Source organism: Scyliorhinus torazame, chromosome 5 (assembly GCF_047496885.1).
Source record: "Scyliorhinus torazame isolate Kashiwa2021f chromosome 5, sScyTor2.1, whole genome shotgun sequence".
NCBI classification, from domain to species: Eukaryota; Metazoa; Chordata; class Chondrichthyes; order Carcharhiniformes; family Scyliorhinidae; genus Scyliorhinus; species Scyliorhinus torazame.
In genome coordinates, this window is record NC_092711.1 from 116,060,895 (window position 1) to 116,078,959 (window position 18,065).

Sequence of the window (18,065 nt, forward strand, 5' to 3'; positions counted from 1 at the left end):
TCCCACAATCCAAAGATGTGCAGGTTAGGTGGATTGGCCATGATAAATTGCCCTTAGTGTCCAAAATTGCCCATAGTGTTGGGTGGGGTAGCTGGGTTATGGGGATGGGGTGGAGGTGTTGACCTTGGGTGGGCTGCTCTTTCCAAGAGCCGGTGCAGACTCGATGGGCCGAATGGCCTCCTTGTGCACTGTAAATTCTATAATGCTCGCATTCCAAGCTTTGTCTGGCATCTTTGAATCTGTCTATATATATATATATGTTTCTGGGACATACCTCTTCATTCACCTGAGGAAGGAGCAGTGCTCCGAAAGCTAGTGACATCGAAACAAACCTGTTGGACTTTAAGCTGGTGTTGTAAAACGTCTTACTGTGCCCACCCCAGTCGAACGCCGGCATCTCCACATCATTAGAATTACAAAACCTTGGATCCCATGTGTTTTTGAAACACTTTATCAACTTGTCCTCCCACATTTAAAAGTTTGTGTATCTGAAACTCCTTTTAGGGTTTTGGAGACATTAACATAACATGGCTGAAATACCTTGACATCCAATGTCTGATATAAGGTATGTTATGGGAGAGAGAAGTTCAGTCTGAGTTCAAGAAGGTGCTTCACTGCAGAGAGGTCACCGTGGAAACGCTGATGAGACATTCCTTCACTGCAGAAAGGTCACCGTGGAAACGCTGATAAGACATTCCATTCCACAGAATCTTCTCATTGGAAACTCTAATCGGATCGGGGAGATGACAGAGTTTGTCTGTTATTAACCTCAACATAAACTTAAACCAGAGTGAGCAATAGAACAAATTAAATTTTGATGCATGATGTTTATAGCTACAATAATGGAACTATCAGAATTAACAGGCAGGGTAGTTTAGGGAGAATGAGGAAATTACTGAAGAAACATAACTGCTGGGAACTTGGAATGTGTCCTTGTAAATCACAGATTAGAGAAATTCCTGCTGTCTTTTCCGCACTTGCTGCATGAACTGTGTTCCGTACTGACCCCAAACCCCAGGAAAGATACATTGCACTTGGCAACAGTCCAGCAGAGATTGACCATGAAGAAATGAGGCTGGTGAACTGAGTGAATCCGTTCCCACACACGGAGAACATGAACGGTTACTCCCCAGTGTGAATAGGTCGAATAATCTCGAGGTCTGACTAAATCTTATTTCACAGTCCCCAGATTTCCAAAGCTTCTCCCAGCGAGACTACATATCGTTCGAAAGGTCAGACCATCGGCTAAAACAACATCTACATTCAGAACATGTGAACTGTTTCTCCCCATATTGAACGGGGCTTTTTGCTTCCATGGTTAAAGGCTGACGATGTTCATGGCCACGGAGGGATTTGGCAACATGAATGCAAATTTTATAATGGAGGCTTTGCTGAATCAGAGCCAATGTAGGTCAGTGAGCACAGCGGTGATGGTGAACAGGACTTGGTGTGAGAAAATACACGTCCAGCAGAGTTTTGGATGATCTCACGTTTCCGTGTGGGGTGAATGTGAGAGGCTGGACAGGAATGTATTGGAATCAAGTCTAAAGGTAACAAGGGGCATGGATGAGGGTTTCAGCAGCAGTTGGGGTGGGAGTGGAGACAGATGACATTATGGAGATTGAAATATCTGGTATTAGTGATGGTGTGGAGATGGGGGTCAGAAACTCATCTTGGGGTCAAATCTGACACGGAGATTGTGCAGAGTGCAGTTCAGCCAGACAGTTCCCAGGGAGAGGGATGGACTCGGGAGTTAGGGAATGGAATTTGTGGTGGTGACTGAAGACAATGGCTTTGGTCTTCCCAATTTTTAATTGGAGGAAATTTCTGCTCATCCAGTACTGGTCGTGGGATAAGCAGTTTGATAATTTAGTAACAGTGGAGGAATGGAGAGGGATGGTGGTGAGGTAGAGCTGGGTGTTGTCAGTGTACATGTGAAAACTAACATGGTGCTTTTGGAAAATGTCACCTAGTGGCAGCATGTAGATGGGAAATAGGAGCGGCTGAGGATAGATCCTTGGGGGTCACAGAGTACAAGGAGTTGGAGAGGAAAGGGAAGTTTTGATGTGATAGATTGCAATGATGGTGGGGTTAAATATTGTTTTAGGATGGGTGATGATGGTGCATTTAAAGATGAGCGACAGGACCAAGAGACAGAACTATGAACAATATCACACAACATGGAGAAGTTGAATGGTCAGCAGTTTTGTGAGAATGTGGTTAAATAATAATAACCAAACAATCTTTATTAGTGTCACAAGTAGGCTTACATTAACACTGCAATGAAGTTACTGTGAAAATCCCCTAGTCGCCACACTCGTGCGCCTGTTCCGGTGCACAGAGGGAAAATTCAGAATGTCCAATTCACCCAACAGCACGTCTTTCGGGAGTAAACCGGAGCACCCGGAGGAAACCCACGCAGACACGGGGAGAACGTGCAGACTCTGCACAGACAGTGTTCCAAGGCGGGAATCGAACCTGGGACTCTGGGCAGGAGACCGGTCTAATGGACAACATGAGCTCTGATGAAGATAGAGGGTAGGAGAGAAACTGGAGAAAGAGGAGTTCAGAGCTCAGACCAGGTGGAATTTTCGAGACAGTTTGGCCCACTGGTAGAGAGGAAAGCAGCAGAGGCAGCTGATCAGATTGTCTCAATCTTAGTAAGAAAGAAGCTTCATGAACTCCACACACTTGAGATGAGGATGGAGGAGACAGCGGAGAGGGAGAGACCTTCAAACGGAACAAACTTGTGATGGGATGTTAAAAGATTCGAAACACACGTGTTAAATAATTGACATTTATCCAGAATATTATCCCTTATAACTGGATTAGCGTTTATAAATATGAGTCAAAACCAAGTCCAATGAACATGGTTCAGTCCTGGATGTGATTCACATCAAAATCTAATCACAGCAGTTACTTGTGAACCCACTGGTGTCTCAGCAGGTTGCCTGAGTGAATGAATCCCTTTCCACACTGGGAGCAGGTGAATGGTCTCTCCCCAGTGTCAATCCGCTGGTGCAGAGTGAGCTGAGTTGATCGTCTGAACCCAGTCCCACAGTCGGAGCACCTGAATAGTTTCTCGTCAGTGTGAACACGTTGATGGGACACCAGTCCACACACACAACATGTGTACAGTTTCTCTCCACTGTGAACTATGCTTTTTCCTTCCATGTCCAAAATCTGATGATATTCAGGTTAAGATCAGTTACATGACTGTCAGATTTTGATGTGGTGTTTGGGTGGAGTTTCCCAATTGCACATCCTTCCCTGCTAATACCCTGTAAACAGGGGATGTTTAGCACAGGGCTAAATCGCTGGCTTTGAAAGCAGACCAAGACAGGCCAGCAGCATGGTTCGATTCCCGTAACAGCCTCCCCGAACAGGCGCCGGAATGTGGCGACTAGGGGCTTTTCACAGTAACTTCATTTGAAGCCTACTTGTGACAATAAGCGATTTTCTTTTCATTTCATTTCATACCCTGTGAAATTGATTTAAAACAGAAAAAAGGGACTGTGAGAGAGATCCCACAGAAACACAAAGGCAGGTTGTGAAATTGAGCTGAATGAATCTGGTAACTTGTGGGGCTGAGACTGGGAAAATGTGACCACGAAAACTGTTGAATCTTTTGTGAAAAGTGAACTAGTTTGTTAATGTCCTTCAGGGAAGGGAAGCTGCCACCCGGCCTGAGCCCACACAAGGCCTCTGCAAGAACACAAGAAATAGGAGCAGAAGTAGACCACTCGGCCCGTCAAAACTGCTCTGCCATTGAACACGATTGTGGTTGATCTCAGTCTTAATTCCTCTTTCCCGTGAGCTCTCTGTGTCCATTGCCTTGCTGAGAGACCAAAAATCTCACCATCTCCGCCTTCAATATGTTCAATGATGGTCACAGTAACTTCATTGCAGTGTTAATGTAAGCCTACTTGTGACAATAATGATTATTGTTATTATCATCCACAACCCTCTGGACTAGGGAATTCTATGTGAGAAACAGAAAGAGAGAAAGAGAGTGAGTCGTGGGAGAGAGAGAATCAAAAAGAATGAGGGAAAGAGAGAGAGAGTGAGAATGGAGTGAGGGCAACAGGAAGCAATAGACCAACAACTGAATCACAATTTGACAGAATCTCCTTAACCCTTAACCACCACCACCTGGATGGAGCAGGACAGCAGATGTATGTGAACATCACCACCTGCAAGTTCTTTTCCAAGACACACACCGTCTGATCTAGTGCTGGATGAGCAGAACTTTCCTCCATTTAATATTGAGAAGACTGAACACATTCCCTTCCTGTCCCCTCTACAAACTCCACTTCCTTGTCACCAATTCCATCCCTGTCCAATGTCTGAAGCTGAAGCTGACTGTTCACAACCATGGTGAAATATTTCACCCCTCGATGAGCTCTTGACCACAGATTACTGGGCAACATGGTAGCATTGTGGTTAGCACAACTACTTCTCAGCTCCAGGGTCCATGGTTCGATTCCTGGCTTGGGTCACTGTCTGTGCGGAGTCTGCACGTTCTCCCCGTGTGTGTGTGTGGGTTTCCTCCGGATGCTCCGGTTTCCTCCCACAGTCCAAAGATGTGCAGGTTAGGTGGATTGGCCATGCTAAATTGCCCTTAGTGTCCAAATTTGCCCTTAGTGTTGGGTGGGGTTACTGGGTTATGGGGATGGGGTGGAGGTGTGTACTTGGGTAGGGTGCTCTTTCCAAGAGCCGGTGCAGACTCGGTGGGCCGAATGGCCTCCTTCTGCACTGTAAATTCTATGTTCCACATAGAATCATAGAAGTTTGCAGCATGGAAACAGGCCCTTCGGCCCAACCAGTCCATGCCGCCCAGTTTTTACCATTAAGCTAGTCCCGGTTGCCCGCACTTGGCCCATAACCCTCTATAACCATCTTACCCATGTAACTATCCAAATGTTTTTTAAAAGACACAATTGTACCCGCCTCTACGACTACCTCTGGCAGCCCATTCCAGACACTCACTACCCTCTGAGTGAAGAAATTGCCCCTCTGGGCCCTTCTGAATCTCTCCCCTCTCACATTAAACCTATGCCCTCTAGTTTTAGACTCCCCTACCTTTGGGAAAAGATGTTGACTATCTACCTTATCTATGCCCCTCATTATTTTATAGACCTCTATAAGATCACCTCTAAGCCTCCTACGCTCCAGGGAAAAAAGTCCCAGTCTATCCAGCCTCTCCTTATAACTCAAACCATCAAGTCCCGGCAACATCCTAGTAAATCTTTTCTGCACTCTTTCCAGTTTAATAATATCCTTTCTATAATAGGGTGACCAGAACTGCACACAGTATTCCAAGTGTGGCCGTACCAATGTCTTGTACAACTTCAACAAGACGTCCCAACTCCTGTATTCAATGTTCTGACCAATGAAACCAAGCATGCCGAATGCCTTCTTCACCACCCTGTCCACCTGCGACTCCACCTTCAAGGAGCTATGAACCTGTACTCCGAGATCTCTTTGTTCTATAACTCTCCCCAACGCCATACCATTAACTGAGTAGGTCCTGGCCTGATTCGATCTGCCAAAATGCATCACCTCACATTTATCTAAATTAAACTCCATCTGCCATTCGTCGGCCCACTGGCCTAATTGATCAAGATCCCGTTGCAATCCTAGATAACCTTCTTCACTATCCACTGTGCCACCAATCTTGGTGTCATCTGCAAACTTACTAACCATGCCTCCTAAATTCTCATCCAAATCATTAATATAAATCACAAATAACAGTGGACCCAGCACCGATCCCTGAGGCACACCACTGGTCACAGGCCTCCAGTTTGAAAAACAACCCTCTACAACCACCCTCTGCCTTCTGTCATCCAGCCAATTTTGAATCCAATTGGCAACCTCACCCTGGATCCCGTGAGCTTTAACCTTCTGCAACAACCTACCATGCGGTACCTTGTCATCATCCATCATCACCAAGATTGCCGATTTCCACTTCAGGAACATAGCTAGACTCCAGCTTAGTCTCTGTTCATTTGCTACAAAAACCATCATCCATTCTTCTGTTACCTCTCAAACAAATTATTCCAACGCACTCGCAGGCAGATTCCAACATTAAACAACTCCCTCCATCCCATCCCAAACTCTGCTACCCATGTGCTTACTCACACCAGCCCCTGTGCCGACTGATCTACAAATGCTTCCTTTTAAAAGGCACAAAAAGTTTCAATTTCTCATTCTTCTTTTCCTCCTTGGTAATGATCATCCTGATCACTGTTATCTCCTCCACACACACCCCTTTGAGATCGCTGCACTCATTTAATTCCAGCCATTTGAGCATTCCTGATTTTAATCTCGCCACCATTACTGAATTGCCAAGGCCTCAATTTCTGGAATTTCCTCCTTAAAACTCTGACTCTCTAACTCACTTTCTTCCCTAAAGATTGTCTTTAAAATCTAATATCTCCTCATGTGGCTCAGTGTCAATTGTTATTTTGTAACGTTTCTCTGAAAGCCTTAAAAGTTATATTCTGTTCAAGTCACAATATAAATTCGAATTATTGTCACAGCCCTGGACATATATTCTGCCCCATAAATAGGAATTTGTAACTCAGAGTGAAGCAGTTTGCTGGACATTCTGTCATGAAGGAACGTTTCAAAAATGTTGCCCCCAACAATGATGGCGACTGAGCCTGCCCTCTGCTGCTCGTGCCCCCAATAAAGATGGTGGGTGCGCGTGCGCACTGAGCTGCCAATATCCAAATAATGATGCGGTGGGCGCATGTGCACTGCTGCGAGGAACCCAATATTGAGACGGCGCATGCGCACCTTTGCCAGCACCAAATAAAGATGGCGGCCGCACAGTCCTATCTGTGAGAAGGCTCTAGACCCCGCTCAGATCCCCAGGTACCGGTGGTCTATTTTTCCGGATTTTCGGTTTACATAACATGTTTACGAAGCGTGGTTGCGCATGCTTCACTCGGCCCTGTCCTGCCCACATTCCCTCCGATTGGTTGGAGGACCAATCTCCCCCACCCTGGTCCAACGGACCCGCCCATTCTTCTCCTATTGGTCGCGCGACGCCGTCAATCATTGCCCGAGCATTGTGAGGTCTCAGGTGAGAGGTCAGTGTTGGGCGGGGTTTACAAACCCCAGGGCCCCAGAGCCGAATGTGTAACAATGAACATTCTCCACTCTCACTATCCGCAGCTTCCGGCTTCTCTCCACAAACAACCTCACAGAGACCAGGGGGGAGACACTGACCCAGTGACAATGTCACTGCATTAGTCACCCAGAGAGAGACAGGAAAATGTTCTGGGGACATGGGCTCCAATCCATTAAATTAATAAAATCTGGAATTTAAAGTTAGTGTAAGTGATGGTGACTGAGGCTCCACTGAGAAAATCTCCAATGTCACTGGATTAGGTCAAAAAGGCAGAAGGTAGGAAACTAGTTAATTTAAAGCCTGTTGTTGGGAAACTGTTGGAATCCATTATTGAGGAAGTAGTAACTGGACATTTGGAAAGTCAAACTGCAATCCATCAGAGTCAGCTTGGTTTTGTGAAGGGTAAATCCTGTTTGACTCATTTCTTAGGAGTTCTTGAAAGATGTAACAAGCCAAGTGGATAATGGGGTCCTGTCGATGTATTTGGACTCCCAGAATACATTTGATAAGGTGTCACACAAAAGGTAATAATCAAGGTAAAATCCCACAGGCGGGTTGAGAGATAATATATTAGCTTGGATAGAGAATTGGCTAACCAACAGACAACAGAGAGTGGGGTTAGATTTATTGACACATGTACTGAAGAAAAATGTTTTTACCCAGAGGGTGGTGACGGTCTGGAATGCACTGCCTAGGAGGGTGGTAGAGACGGGTTGCCTCACATCCGCTAAAAAAAGTACCTGGAAGAAGACTGGCACGTCATAACATTGAAGGCTATGGGCCAAGTGCTGGCAAATGGGATTAGGTTGGTGGGTCGGGTTTATCATGTGTCTGTGCAAACTCGATGGACCGAAGGGCCTCTTCTGCACTGTTGCTGATGAAAGTTTGGTGGCATCTCAGACAGCATACATTATAGCATCAAATTATAAGAAGATATTGACGGACTAGGTGAATGGGCAAGATTGTGGCAATGTAAACAAGTGTGAGGTTATCTGTTTTGAACCAAGAAAGGATAGAACTGAGTACTTTCTAAATGGAAAGAGGTTAAGTACAGTGGATGTCCAAAGAGACTTGGGGTTCATCGAATATATGGTATGGAGACAGGCCCTTCGGCCCAAACCGGTCCATGCCAACCAAAAAGCTCATCTAAGCCAACCCCATTTGCCTGTATTTGGCCCATATCCCTCTGAACCTTTCCTATCCATGTATCTGTCCAAATGCCTTTTCAATGTTATCAATGTCCCTGCCTCAACCATTTCCTCCGGCAGCTCATTCCACATACGTACCATCCTCTGTGTAAAAACATTGCTCCTTAGGTTCCCATTAATTCTTTCCCCTCTGAACTTAAAGCTATGCCCTCTAGTTCTCGATTCCCCAAACCTGGGAAAAAGACTGAGAGCATTCACCCTATCCATGCCTCTCATGATCTTTTCACCTCGATGAGATCACCCCTCAGTCTCCTACGCTCCAAAGAAAAAGGTCCTGGACTGTCCAATCTCTCCCTAGAACTCAGTCTCTTGAGTCCGGGGAACATCCTTGTAAATCTCTTCTGCACTCTCTCCAGTTTAATAACATCTTTCCGACAGCAAAGCAACAAAACTGAACACAATACTCCAGGTGCGAACTCACCAATGTCCTGAACAACTGCAACATAACTTCCCAACTTGTATACTCAAGGCCCTGACTGATGAAGGCCAGCATGCCAAACGCCTTCTTCAGAGAATTTACAGTGCAGAAGGAGGTTATACGGCCCATCGGGTCTGCACCGGCCCTTACAAAGAGCACCCTACTCAAGCCCGCTTATCTACCCTATCCCCGTAACCCCCACTTAACCTTTTTTTTTGGACACTAAGGGCAATTTAGCATGGCCAGTCCACCTCACCCGCACGTCTTTGTGGGAGGAAACCAGAGAACGCACGCACACACGGGGAGAACGTGCATACTCCGCACAGACAGTGACCCAGCGGGGAATCGAACCTGGGACCCTGGAGCTGTGAAGCAACTGTGCTAACCACTGTGCTGCCATGCTGCCCTATCTATCTCTGACTCCACCTTTAGAGAACCGTGCAGCTGAACTCCAAGATCCCTCTGTTCCATGATACTCCCTAAGGCCCGACCATTCACTGTGAAAGTCCTACCTTGATTTCTGAAATGCAACTCCTCACACTTATCTGTATTGAATTCCATTTGCCATTTCTCGGCCCACTTCCCCAGCTGATCAAGAGCCTGCTGCAATTTTTGATAACCTTCCTCACTGCCGACAATACCACCTATTTTAGTGTCATCTGCAAACTTACTGATCAAGCCTTGTACATTCTCATCCAAATCGATGATTATAGATACAAACAGCAATCTCCTAGTGACTAATCTCCTCGTTACTCCTCGACTGAGTTAATTACTCCAGTTTTTCAAATTTAGGAACCGATTCCCAACCAGCCAATCAGCTTTACTCATAGTCATATCATAGAATTTACAGTGCTGAAGGAGGCCATTCGGCCCATCGAGTCGGCACTGGCTCTTGGAAAGAGCACCCTACAAACCCATACCTCCACCCTATCCCCATTACCCAGTACACAGTAACCCCACCCAACACTCAGGGAAATTTTGGACACTAAGGACAATTTAGCATGGCCAATCCACCTAACCTGCACATCTTTGGACTGTGGGAGGAAACCGGAGCACCCGGAGGAAACCCACGCAGACACGGGGAGGACGTGCAGACTCCGCACAGACAGTGACCCAAGCCGGGAATCGAACCTGGGACCTTGGAGCTGTGAAGTGATTGTGCTAACCACAATGCTACCGTGCTGCCCTACTCTGAGGTATGTTATTTATATTTACTGTTCCAAAGCTCCTTCTTCCTGGATTTGCGCCAACTCCTCTCCCTGCCGACTAGGCCATGAATCGCCGAGGTAAGTTATTTATATTTACTGTTCCGAAGCTCCTCCTCTCCGTGTTCACACCAACTCTGCTCCCTGCGTTGGTGAGGTTCATCCCTGGGTGTATGGAAAATCGTTGGGACAGTAACTGTGCTGTAAGTTAATGAGTCATTTTGCTTCCCAATTGGCCGAGGAAGGCAGTGTGTCACAAGGATGGATGTGTTGACCGATTAATGGCTGGAGGATGTGGGCAGGTCATGTGATCAAACCTCCAGGAATACATTTAATCAAAGTTGGCGAGGAGAGAATGTTGTGAATTTCTATCCGAAACTGAGTGAGGTTTCTGTAAATTTACAGGATACTGGAAGTGGAGGTTTAACAGACGGGAAACGCAAACCAAACGTCACATCGCGATCTGACAGAGTCACTCGATTCATCAAAACCTGAATATCAGCAGCTTCTGGGTGTGGAAGGTAAAAGGTTTGTCTGTTCTGTCTGTGAGGGACGATTTCAGGTCTCAGTGTGACTGGAAAAGCCCCAAGATTCACAAACCCTGGTTAGACCAAACCTGGAGAACTGTGTTCAGTTCTGGGCAACAAACCGGAAGAATAGAATGGCCTCGGAGGGAGTGTAGCACAGATTTACCTGAGTGATATCTGAACCACCCGGGGTTAAATTACAAGGCGAGATTAGACAAAAATATTAGAATCGGCTGGCAGCACGGTGGTTCGATCCCGGCTCTGGGTCACTGCCCATGTGCAGTTTGCACATTCTCCTGGTGTTTGCGTGGGTTTCGCCTGCACAGCCCAAAGATGTGCAAGCTATGTGGATTGACCACGCTAAATTGCCCCTTAATTTGAAAAAATGAATTGGGTACTCTAAATTTATTTTTAAACATTATGGGCAGAGAAGGGCATTCGGTCCATTGAGTCCATGCTAGCTCTCTAATCGGCACGGTGGTTAACACTGTTGCTTCACAGCACCAGGGACCCGGGTTCGATTCCCGGCTTGGGTCACTGTCTGCGGAGTGCTGTGATTTCCTCCCACAAGTCCCGAAAGACGTGCTTGTTAGGTGAATTGGACATTCTGAATTCTCGCTCAGTGTACCCGAACAGGCGCCGGAGTGCGGCGACTTGGGATTTTCACAGTAACTTCATTGCAGTGTTAATGTAAGTCTACTTGTGACACTAATAAAGATTATTATTATCTGGAGCAATCCAGTCAGAGTCATTCTCTTGCTCTGTCTCTGTATCCTCACAGCTTTATTTCTCCCAGGTTTCTATCCAATTTTTAAAAACATCATTTATTGTTTCTATTTCCAAACTTCGTCACAGGCAGCAAGTTTAAGGTCCTTGCCACTGGCTGTGTGAAAACATTCTTCCTCATACCTCCTGGACCATTTACATGCAGAGATACGGAGCAACATAGAAAATAGAAGCAGGAGACCATTTGGCCCTTCGAGCCTGCTCCACCATTCATTACGATCAGAGCTGATTCGGCTCAATAGCCTAATCTCGCTTCACCCCCATATCCTTTGATCCTCTTCACCCCAAGTGCTGTATCTAACTACTTCTTGAAAACATGCAATGTTTTGGCCTTAATTAGTTCCTGTGCCGATTAATTCCACAGGCTCACCACTCTCTGGGTGAAGAAATTTCTCCTCATCTCTGTCCTAAATGGTCTACCCCGTATCCTCAGACTGTGACCCCTATTTCTGGACACACCCACTATCAGGAACATCCTTCCTGAATCTACTCTGTCTCACCCAGGTTTTTTTTCACATAAATTTAGACTCCCCAATTCTTTTTTTGCAATCAAGGGGCAATTTTAGCGAGGCCAATCTACCTACCCTGCACATCTTTGGATTTGTGGGGGTGAGACCCACACAAACACAGGGAGAATGTGCAAACTCCGCACAGACAGTGACCCGGGGCCGGAATCGAACCCGAGTCCTCGGCGAAACGAGGCAGCTGCGCTAACCTCTGCGCCACTCACTTTTTCAAGGTTTCTATGAGATCCGCCCTCATTCTTCTGAACTTGGGGCAGCACGGTAGCACAAGTGGATAGCACTGTGGCTTCACAGCGCCAGGGTCCCAGGTTCGATTCCCCGCTGTCTGTGCGGAGTCTGCACATTCTTCGTGTCTGTGTGGGTTTCCTCCGGGTGCCCAGGTTTCCTCCCACAGTCCAAAGATGTGCAGGTTAGGTGGATTGGCCATGATAAATTGCCCTTGGTGACCAAAAAGATCAGGAGGGGTTATTGGGTTACGGGGATAGGGGGGAAGCGAGGGTGTATGTGGGTCGGTGCAGACTCGATGGGCCGAATGGCCTCCTTCTGCACTGTATGTTCTATGTTCCAGCGAATACAATCCTTACCGATTCAACCTAACCTACATATCTTTGAACTGTGGGAGGAAACCGGAGCACCCGGAGGAAACCCACACAGACACGGGATAAAGTGCAAACTCCACACAGTCATGGTGGGAATTGATCCCGGGTCCCTGGTGCTGTGAGGCAGCAGTGCTAAGCACTATGCCACCCCCTGTCTTGCAACCTCACGAGAAAAACAAATCCTTATCCCCGTCTGAAATGGGTGACCCCTCACTTTGCAACAGTGACCCCCTTGTTCCAGATTCTCCCACAAGAGGAAACATCCTCTCCACATCCACCCTGTCAAGACCCCTCAGCATCTTATATTGTTCAATCCAGTTTTACCCAAAACTTTAAATCTGTGTCCCGACTGCTTGTACGATCAGTGAATGGAAACAGAGTTTCTTTGTCCACCTGATGGCAACTTGGCATAATCTTGTGTCCCTGAATCAAATCTCACCATAACCTCCTTTGCTGGAACGATTCTGGTAAATCTCCTCTGCACCTTCTCCAAGAACCTTCACATTCTTCCTGAAGAGTGGTGACCAGAGCTTTATAAAGATTCGTAGAATAGAATTATAACCATAGAATTCCGACAGTGCAGAAGGACGCTATTCGGCCCGTCAAATCTGCACTGATCCTCTGAAAGGGTACCTTGCCTCGGCCCACACCCCTACCCTGTCCCTGTAACCCCATCGCCCCACCTAATCTGACCCTGGACACCAAGGGGCAATTTATCAAGGCCAATCCACCTAACGTGCCCTTCTTTAGACTGTGGGAGGAAACCTGAGCACCGGGTGGAAACCCACGCAGACACGGGGAGAAAGTGCAAACTCCACATGTCTTGTAGATATACAAAATCCCTCTTCACCTCTTTCTCTCTCCTCCCAAAGAGGTCAGTTGGGTTTTTAAGACCATAAGACATAGGAGCGGAAGTAAGGCCATTCGGCCCATCGAGTCCACTTCACCATTCAATCATGGCTGATTTCAACTCCATTTACCCGCTCTCTCTCCATAGCCCTTAATTCCTTGAGAAATCAAGAATTTATCAACTTTTGTCTTAAAGACACTCAACGTCCCGGCCTCCACCGCCCTCTGTGGCAATGAATTCCATAGACCCACCACTCTCTGGCTGAAGAAATTTCTCCTCATCTCTGTTCTAAAGTGACTCCCTTTTATTCTAAGGCTGTGCCCCCGGGTCCTGGTCTCCCCTGCTAATGGAAACAACTTCCCTACGTCCACCCTATCTAAGTCATTCAGTATCATCTTGTAAGTTTCTATTAGATCTCCCCTCAACCTCCTAAACTCCAATGAATATAATCCCAGGATCCTCAGATGTTCATCGTATGTTAGGCCTACCATTCCTGGGATCAACCGTGTGAATCTCCGCTGGACCCGCTCCAGTGCCAGTATGTCCTTCCTGAGGTGTGGGGCCCAAAATTGCTCACAGTATTCTAAATGGGGCCTAACTAATGCTTAATAAAGCTTCAGAAGTACATCCCTGCTTTTATCATAGATTATCATAGAATTTACAGTGCAGAAGGAGGCCATTCGGCCCAAAGTCAACACCTCCACCCTATCCCCATAACCCAGTAACCCCACCCAACACTCAGGGCAATTTTGGACACTAAGGGCAATTTATCATGGTCAATCCACCTAACCTGCACATCTTTGGACTGTGGGAGGAAACCGGAGCACCCGGAGGAAACCCACGCACACACGGGGAGGACGTGCAGACTCCGCACAGACAGTGACCCAAGCCGGAATCGAACCTGGGACCCTGGAGCTGTGAAGCAATTGTGCTATCCACAAGGCTACCGTGCTGCCCGAATATATTCCAAGCCTCTTGAGATAAATGACAACATTGCATTTGCTTTCTTAATTACGGACTCAACCTGCAAGTTTACCTTTAGAGAATCCTGGACTAGGACTCCCAAGTCCCTTTGCACTTCAGCATTATGAATTTTGTCACCGTTTAGAAAATAGTCCATGCCTCTATTCTTTTTTCCAAAGTGCAAGACCTCGCATTTGCCCACGTTGAATTTCATCAGCCATTTTTTGGACCACTCTCCTAAGCTGTCTAAATCTTTCTGCAGCCTCCCCACCTCCTCCATACCACCTGCCCCTCCACCTATCTTTGTATCATCGGCAAACTTAGCCAGAACTTAGTCCCATCATCTAGATCGTTAATATATAAAGAGAACAGCTGTGGCCTCAACACTGAACCCTGCGGGACACCACTCGTCACCGGTTGCCATTCCGAAAAATAACCTTTTATCTCAACTCTCTGCCTTCTGCCTGACAGCCAATCGTCAATCCATGTTGGTACCTTGCCTCGAATATCATGGGCCCTTATTTTACTCCGCAGTCTCCCGTGAGGCACCTTATCAAAGGCCTTTTGGAAGTCAAGATTGATAACATCCATTGGCTCTCCTTGGTCTAACCTATTTGTTATCTCTTCAAAGAACTCTAACAGGTTTGTCAGGCACGACCTCCCCTTGCTAAATCCATGCTGACTTGTCCTAATCGGACGCTGCACTTCCAAGAATTTAGAAATCTCATCCTTAACAATCGATTCTAGAATCTTGCCAACAACCGAGGTTAGGCTAATTGGCCTATAATTTTCCATCTTTTTCCTTGTTCCCTTCTTGAACAGGGGGGTTACAACAGCGATTTTCCAATCCTCTGGGACTTTCCCTGGCTCCAGTGACTTTTGAAAGATCATAACTAACGCCTCCACTATTTCTTCAGCTATCTCCTTTAGAACTCTAGGATGTAGCCCATCTGGGCCCGGAGATTTATCAATTTTTAGACCCCTTAGTTTCTCTAGCACCGTACACTGTGCGCATGTAAATATAGCACATTTAATTCTCTATTGACCGTCCCTTTTTGTTTTCTTAGTGTGGTGGACCTTGGTTTACTGAGCCTTTCCATACACTGTGTCATATTTTCTGGGATGGGGACTATCGTAACCTCTCCTGAGTTTTGTCTTTTTGTGCTTTTTTCTATTCCTAAGCAGCTACGCTTCCCACTGATTACTTCACCTCTTGGTTCCCTGACTTTCCCCCCCCCCCCCCCCCCCTCCCCAATCTCTAGTTTAAAGTCCTATTGACCACCCTATTTACTCTTTTCGCCAGAACACTGGTCCCAGCTCGGTTCAGGTGGAGACCATCCCAACGGTATAGGTCCCCCCTGTCCCAAAACTGATGCCAGTGTCCCATGAAAAGGAATCCCTCTTTCCCACACCACTCTTTCAGCCACGTGTTAACTTGCCTTATTCTTGCCTCCCTATGCCAATTTGCACGTGGCTCAGGCAGTAATCCGGAGATTATGACCCTTGAGGACCTGTTTTTTTAATTTGAATCCTAGCTCTTTATAATCTCTAAACAGGTCCTCTTTCCTAGACTTGCCTATGTTGTTGGTACCGACATGGACCACAACAACTGGATCCTCCCCCTCCCTCTCCAGTATCCTTTCAAGCCGGTCACAAAGGATACTATCTATCCCCCTGATAATAGAATCCCCTACAACTACAACTTGCCTATTTACTCCCTCCCCTTGAATGGCCTGCTGAACCATGGTGCCTTGGTCAGCTGACTCATCCTTCCTGCAGCCCTGTTCGCCATCCACACAGGGAGAAAGTGCCTCATACCTGTTGGACAGGGTCAAGGGCTGAGGCTCCTGAGTTCCTGACTGCTGGTTCCCTTTACCTGCCTGACTTGCAGTCACACCCTGCTGTCCCTGGCCACTGGCAGGATTTAAAATACTTACTCTGACAGATGTGACTGCCTCCTGAAACACAGTGTCCAGGTAAGTCTCCCCCTCCCGGAGGTGCCTCAGTGTTTGAAGCTCAGACTCCAGCTCATCAACTCTGAGCCGGAGCTCTTCGAGCAGCCAACACTTACTGCAGATGTGGTCGCTGCAGCTCGCAATGGGATCTGCCAGCTCCCACATCAAGCAGCTCAAACACATCACCTGACCAGCCATCACTAATTAATTAATTAGTTTAATTTAAGTTTACGAGTTTAGCTGTGTTTTTTTAAAATTTGGGGCAGATTTGCTATCAACCAATCAGATCACAGCTTCCCTCTGACGTCACTTTTGGAGAAAAAAAACTGGAAAACAGGAAGTTACCGTTAGGTTTTTATACTCACAGAGACTGCTCCTCCTCCTCCGAACGGCTCCCAAAATTAGGCCCGGTGAAAGAGAGAGAACAAAACAGTCGGGAAAAAGCACCTTCTCCCACTCTGCACCGAATTACCTCACTGCACCAAATTACCAAATTCTCACTCTGTCTGTGTCTCACTCACTCAGGCTGTGTCTCCTTGACCTGCGCAATGCTTACTAAGTGCGATTTCTGTTTGTCTTTTATACAGACTTTAGGATGACTCACACTAAAACTTCAAAGTATAGAATACAATGTGTACCTTTGTGCCCCTTAACAGGCCTTAGGTGACTGCCAGATAACTGCCTCTCAGCAATTAGTGTGCGGGCAGCTTCAGCCAATCAGACACTAATCTACACTGCACTTTTAACTGAAAAACAGCAAAATTAGATTAACCATTTGCCTTTCCTGGTTACCTCACTGCACCAAATTACAAAATTCTCACTCTGTCTGTGTCTGTGTCTCACTCACTCAGGCTGTGTCTCCTTGACCTGGGCAATGCTGACAATCCAGCAGTTTTCATGGTCACTTTTTCCCAGAGCCGGCCCCACAAATGACCAGATTCATTCAGCTCAATTTCACAACCTACCTTTGTGTTTTTTTGGCTTATCTCTCACTCCCTATTTTCTGTTTTAAATCAGTTTCACAGGGTGTTCGAAGGGGAGGCTTCAAAGTCCGGAAACCCAAACCTAACATCACATCCGGATCTGACAGAGTCCTTAATTTGTCATATCCTGAATATCATCGTACTTTGAACATGGAAGGAAACAGCATCGTTCACAGTGGGGAGAAACCGTACACGTGTTGTGTGTGTGGACGAGTATTTCCTCGATCATCAGGCCTCACAAGACACAAATGTAGTCACACTGAGAAACAGTGGAAATGTATGGACTGTGGGAAAGGATTCACTTCTCCATCCCAGCTGGAAATTCATTGACGCAGTCACACTGGAGAGAGACCATTCACCTGCTTCAAGTGTGGGAAGAGATTCACTCAGTCATCCAATCTGTCTGCACACCAGCAAGTTCACACTGGGGAGAGACCATTCACCTGCTCCAAATGTGGGAAGGGATTTACTGTTTCAGCCCACTTGCTGAGACACCAGCGAGTTCACACTGATGGGATACCCTTTCAATGTCCAGATTGCGGGAATTGCTATAAAAGTTCTAGGAATCTGATGTTCCATCAACGTGTTCACACTGACGAGAGACCGGTCCGGTGCTCTCACTGCGGGACTGGGTTCAGACAATCATCTGACCTCACTGTACATCAGTGAATTCGCACTGGGGGGAGACCATTCATCTGCTCTCAGTGTGGGAAGGGATTCACTCGATCATCCAATCTGCTGACACACCAACGAGGTCACAAGTAACCACAGTAATTGGATTTTGCTGTTTCTCACATTCAGGACTGAACCATGTTCATTTGGGTCTCTTTCTGCTGATAACAAACTCCAGCCCATTTACAGGGGGCTAATATTCTGGCTAAAAGTCAAATAAATTAGATTTGTGTGAAA

The 18,065-nt window shown here is 46.6% G+C and overlaps 1 protein-coding gene across 2 annotated transcripts in view; it reads left to right on the forward strand.

The window, feature by feature from the left end:
• Nucleotides 1-18,065, forward strand: part of LOC140419561 (uncharacterized) — a 29,137-nt gene extending 11,072 nt beyond the window's left edge. Inside the window, exons 3-4 of one of the 2 annotated variants that reach the window (XR_011945868.1) lie at nucleotides 10,375-10,497; nucleotides 17,191-18,065. The gene's annotated coding sequence lies outside the window, so the exon portion shown is untranslated. The remainder of the gene's footprint in view (nucleotides 1-10,374; nucleotides 10,498-17,190) is intronic. The other variant, XR_011945867.1, reaches the window with a different exon arrangement.